This window comes from Erinaceus europaeus, chromosome 2 (assembly GCF_950295315.1).
Source record: "Erinaceus europaeus chromosome 2, mEriEur2.1, whole genome shotgun sequence".
In the NCBI taxonomy this organism is placed as follows: domain Eukaryota; kingdom Metazoa; phylum Chordata; class Mammalia; order Eulipotyphla; family Erinaceidae; genus Erinaceus; species Erinaceus europaeus.
The window spans coordinates 122,533,167-122,539,474 of record NC_080163.1 but is presented as its reverse complement, the minus strand read 5'-3'; positions in this window follow the sequence as shown (position 1 = coordinate 122,539,474).

The following is a 6,308-nucleotide window of genomic DNA, read 5'->3' as shown; positions in this document are numbered from 1 at the left end:
ACCTAGTACTGCTTATGATTCCACCAGAGGGAGCACATCCCCACATCATTGAGCCATGATGACTGGTGACCTGCACAGTTAAGAGAGAAGGAAATGGGCCTTGTGACAGGTCAGCTGGGAGCCTATTCTGGACTACTTGACCAGAGTGACCCATGTCCACTCCTCCTGACATGACGAGAACAAGGGCCAGAGAGTGTTCCCATGGTGGGCTCTGTGGGGCTGGAACCTGAACCCCTGCTTCCCTTTCAAGCCCATTGCTGTAACTCTTGTGCTTTGTACAAGATAAGACTAAGAACACATTCTCTTTCCATTGTTTGGAGGAGCAGATTCACCCCCCCACACTGGACAGCAATTACTATGTGCTTCCATCCTTCTTGATGACTTTAGCAAGAAAGAGACTTTTCTTAAGAGACTTTGTAACACACACACACACACACACACACACACACACACACACACACACACACACACACACAGCCTCTGCTTCCCTAAGACTGTCCTGGCTACTCTTCTCTCTGTCTAGCTACTTTCTGTCAGTGCCTGTAACTGGCCATGCTCCCTCCCTCTGCCCAGAACATACTGCCCCATACTGAATGTGCTCTCCCACTTCCCAGAACACCCACTCCTTCTGCAGGCCCCAACCCTGCTCCTTTCTTGGGAAGCAACCCTGGATCACTACCACTCAACCCTGTTGTTGACTCTCAATATCTAGGATCTGCCCTTCCAGGCCATCTCCTTAGAAATGCAAAAGGGCAAATGGAAGAGAGGAGAGAAAATGCACAGAAGCCTTGTGGAGGCAAAAGCCCTTCTTGTTTCCCCACTAGCATGGCACAGCCCATGGCATGCTGGCATCTCCAGGCCTATCCTACACCTATGCAGGAACGGCTTTGATCCCGTTCATCACCCTGGTGTTCTCTTGTCCAAAACCCCACAGCAGCTCACATACAAGGTCCTTAAGGCCATCCTTGGTCCCAGCTGTGACTCTGGGCTGTTGTATGTAAATGTGTCCCCTCCAAATCCAGTTCTCACCCAGGAACCATAGTTGCAGCTGCCCTTGACTGAGAGCCGTTGTGTGTTACAAAGGCCCCCACCAACTTCAGTGTTCCCTTGTGAAAGACAGACCCAGAGGAATAAAGGGAGCACACTGACCTAAGACAAATCAAGAAGTATTCCCTTTAAGCATAAAAAGGGAAATTAAAAAATTACATTTCGAGGGGTGGGGCAGTAGTGCAGCAGGTTAAGTGCACATGGTGCAAAACACAAGGACCGATGTAAGAATCCTGGTTCAAGCCCCCAGCTCCCCACCTATGGGGGGAGGGGTCACTTCACTGGTGGTGAAGCAGGTCTGCAGGTTTCTATCTTTCTCTCCCCATCTCTGCCTTCCCCTCCTCTCTCGATTTCTCTCTGTTCTATTCAGCAGCAACAACAGCAGTGGCAACAATAACAACAAGGGCAATAAAAATGGGGTAAAGTGGCCTCCAGGAGCAATGGATTCATGGTGCTGGCGCCAAGCCCCAGTGATAACCCTGGAGGAAAAAAAAAAAATTATACTTTGTTCTCCATAGTCCCAAGTCTCACCAGTTAAGACTGCCACAACACTCTCAGCATGGGAGACTGCCCACCTGGCTCTAGTCACACTTGACCTCATGACCCCTGGCATCCAGTTCCCCTCCTAATACTGTGACCTGCACAGCAATCTCTAGGATATGGTGGCTGTGCTATGGCTGGAGGGACAAGCAGCCAGGACTATAGGCCACTATACTGTCTAGCCAGTCAATATGGGCTGGTTGCTACCCCATTGGCCACTAGATGGTGCTCCTGCCTTTCCTGATCTTCCTTCCACCGCTGAACCCAACTTCTCAATGGGAAGCACACCCACCCCAGGTCACACAGTAAGCCCCCCTCTATTTCAGGCTGAGTACCACCTGCAGTGATCCTGGCAGCTTTCAAGGCCCCTCAGAAGCACAGTCATTTGCCAAAGAGCATACATGCAGTCCTTTGTCCTAGAGGACCCTTTCCATTTAGGTGGTGTCCTCTGGTGTTAGTCTAGGCACAGAGCTCAGATCTCAAGCCCCACTGAATTTCAGGAGCCTGGACCCCAGATTCAGTCATTTGCTGACCATAGTGATTTTTATATTATTGCCATACATACAAACTTGGTGTTTTTCCCATAAAGAGGAGTTAGTAAAATGACAAGATTAGTCAGATTATTGCTTTCTAGTTAAACATACACTGATGCAGCCAGGGAGAACTCTGAGTGTCAGACCATAGGACTTTCATCTGGGAGGTCTCAAGTTTGGTCCCTGGCACTGAATATACCAGAGAAATGTTCTAGTTTCCTATTTCCCTCTCTAAATAGGAAGGAGAGAAGGAAGGAAGGAAGGAAGGAAGGAAGGAAGGAAGGAAGGAAGGAAGGAAGGAAGGAAGGAAGGAGAAAGAAGGAAAAGACACACTAAAGAATTTAAGTACAAAGGGGCATCATTTCTACAACTCAATATTGAATATTTCAGAAAAAACAAGTGTGCACATGTATGTATTCATATGTATACATATCCACACCTACTTGGAGGGAAAAAAAGAAAATTATGTTAATGTTGCAAAAAATTCTAGTTAGAAATTAAAAGTGGATATTTCACCTTCCCTTCCCTCTCTAAAAAAGAGAGAGATGAGTCAAATCAGGGAGAGCTAAATTTACTTAGCACCAGACAGACATATCCATCCCCCTGGAGGATTCAGACAGGCCCGGAAAGGCTGTGGAAAGAATCAAGTTTGGGAAAAGGACACAGCGGATTAGCAGTTTGCTCCAGAGCTACCACATAAGCACACATCTGACCCTTAGGGTCACACAAGAAGGATTTGCATCTAGACACATGCTAGTGGACTTTCCTTTGGTTCATCTGTGGCAGACTCTTCAGAGATGTCTTCCAGATTTGCTGACAAGGATGAGGACCAGAATGAGAGCTTCATGTGAGCAGGAATCAGAACCAGACTCCTGACTAGAGGCCCTTCTTTGGGGGCCAGGCGGTGCAGCCCAGTAATCTCACAGATCCTCCAGAGCTCCAGGAGAGCTTATTAAGATTTCACTTAAAGTCATGTTTGTAAGCCTGGTGAAACAGCTAACTGAATAGTGTGCCGCTTTGCCATGTGTGCAACCCAGGTTCAACTCCAACCTCCACCAAAGGAATTTTTGGTGCTGTGGTGTGTGTGTCTTTATTTCTGCTTGTCTACCTATATGTCTCTATCTAAAAAAAAAAAAAAATGTTTTTCAATTTCTGTCTGAGTGAGATCATCCCATATTCATCCTTCTGTTTCTGACTTAATCTCACTTAACTTGATTCCTTCAAGCTCCATCCAAGATGGGGTGAAGAAGGTGAAATCACCATTTTAAATAGATGAGTAGTATTCCATAGTGTATATAGACCACAACTTGCTCAGCCACTCATTAACATTTTTTTTTTTTCTTAAACCAGAACACTGCACAGCTGTGGCCTATGGTAGTGTGGGAGATTGAACCTGGGACTTTGAAGCCTTGGGCATGAAAGTCTTTTGCATAACCATTATGCTATTTCCCCAGCCCTTATAGCCATTTTTAACTGCAGTAAGGACAGCCCATTTCTGTTATGTAACAAATATTCATACATCAGAGTCACAACTTGTCAGCTTTGGGTACAAGGTCATCTCAACTCACTAAGTCTCAGAGAACCCAGGCTTCTCCCCAAACCTATGGCACACAAGTACACATTGAAAAGACATCAAAAGGTAGATGATCTGCATAGCTCAGCAATCACAGAAAGTGACCTGTTTATTGTAACTAGCTTCCTGGAAAGCCCCACATCCTTGGCTTCCAAATTCTGCCACTCTCAACAGTTTGTTATTGAAAGGTAAGATTTTAAGGGGCCTAGTGATGGCACACCTGGTCGAGTGCACATGTTACAATGCGCAATGACCCAGGTTCGGACCCCTGGTCCCCACCTGCAGGGGAAAAGCTTCACAAGTGGTGAAGCCGGGCTGCAGGTGTCTCTCTGTCTCTCTCCCTCTCTATCACACCTTCCTTCTCAATTTCTACCTGTCTCTATCCAATTAATATAGTTTTTTTAAAAAGGTTTTAAAAAAAAGAAAGTTAAGATTTTAATACAATACTTTGTTTTTCCCAATAATTTTATTGGTGGGGTAATGGCTTACAGAACAGTTGTTAACACATGGGTAGTTTCTCATCTTGCCATGATAGGTGTCTGCAAAACACTTTCACCCCCAGTTTAAGTCCTTTTTCACCATCATGCACCAGGACCCCAATCCCCTCTTCACTCTCTCTTGCCCCCTCTTTCCCCAGAGTCCTTTGCTGTGGTACAGTATACCACATCTAGTCCAAGTTTCACCTTGTGATTTTCCTTTCTTTACTTGCTTCTGAAGTTCTACTTGCAAGTGAGGTCATCTGATATTTGTCCTCAGACAAGGTCGGGCATGTTCAAGGTGGTATGGCCGTAGACTGATATTTGTCCTTCTCCTCAGCTTATCTCACTTAACACGATCCCTTCAAGATCTATCCAAGATAAGGCAAAGGAAATGACTTCATCATTTTCAGCAGCTGAATAGTATTTCTTTTCTTTTCTTTCTTTATTGGAGGATTAGTGGTTTACAGTCTACAGTAAAATACAGTAGTTTGTATATGCATAACATTTCCCAGTTTCCCACATAACAATTCAACCCCCACTAGGTCCTCCTCTGCCATCATGTTCCAGGACCTAAACCTTCCCCCAACCCCAGAGTCTTTTACTTTGGTGCAGCACACCAACTCCAGTCCATGTTCTGCTTTGTGTTTTCCCTTCTGATCTTATTTTTCAATTTCTTTTTTTAATGGTTATTTTTTAATATTTATTTCCTTTTTGTTGCTCTTGTCTTTTTTTTATTGTTGTAGTTATTATTGTTGATGTTGTTCTTGTTGGATAGGACAGAGAAATGGAGAGAGGAGGGGGAGAGAAAGATAGACACCTGCAGACCTGCTTCAGCACCTGTGAAGTGGGAAGCCAGGGGCTCCAACAGGGATCCTTATGCCAGTCCTTGCGCTTTGCACCACGTGTGTTTAACCCGCTGTGCTACTGCCCAACTCCCTGTTTTTCAATTTCTATGAGTGAGATCATCCCATATTCATCCTTCTGTTTCTGACTTATCTCACTTAACATGATTCCTTCAAACTCCATCCAAGATGGGGTACAGAAGGTGAATTCACCATTTTTAATAGCTGAGTAGTATTCCATTGTGTATATATACCACAACTTGCTCAGCCACTCACCTGTTGTTGGACACCTGGGTTGCTTCCAGGTTTTGGCTATTATAAATTGTGCTGCTATGAAATAGGTATACACAGATCTTTTGGGATGTTTATGTTTGGTTCCTTAGGATTTATCCCCAGGAGAGGAATTGCAGGATCATAGGGAAGGTCCACTTCTAGCCTTCTGAGAGTTCTCCAGACTGCTTTCCATAGAGGTTGGACCAATTGACATTCCCACCAGCAGTGCAGGAGGGTTCCTTTGACCCCACACCCTCTCCAGCATTTGTTGCTGCTGCCTTTTCTGATGTAGAACATTCTCACAGGAGTCAAGTGCTATCTCATTGTTGTTGTCTGTATTTGCATTTCTCTGACAGTCAGTGACTTGGAGCATTTTTTCATATGTTTGTTGGCCTTTTGGATCTCTTCTATGGAGCTAAAAAGTATTTCATTGTGTGTATGTAACACAGTTTTAATCAGCCACTCATCTATTATTGGGCATCTGAGTTGCTTCCATGTTTGAGCTATTTCAAATTGTGCTGCTATGAACATAAGTGACCAGTGACTGACATTTATGCATCTAAGACTTAGGGTCATGTAGCCACCACCCTCCATAAACCATCGACAGACAGCTAAAACTCCAAAGAGGAAGTGGGTGTAGTGAAAACTGACAACTTCAGAAACAACCAGTAACTGACCTCAGACCAGGCAGTAAGGGCTGCCTTGGACATTACTTATGAGCATGCACGTGCGCGCGCACACACACACACACACACACACACGCCTCTAAATGCACCCCCATGCACACCCACTCTCACACCAACACCAGTGGAGCTGCAGAGAACTAACTTTCCACATCTCTTCCCATCCTTAAAAGATTGCTGTTTCCAAAGGCCACTGGATTTTGGGGTTGTGCTGCCACCAGACAGGGACACACTGGGGGTGGTAGAGGGAGGGTCTGAGCCTGGAGAAATAGGCTAGAGGGGAGGTAGACAGGTCATTCAGTTGCCAAGTCCTTCCTCCCAGTTTCCTGCAGGTCAGT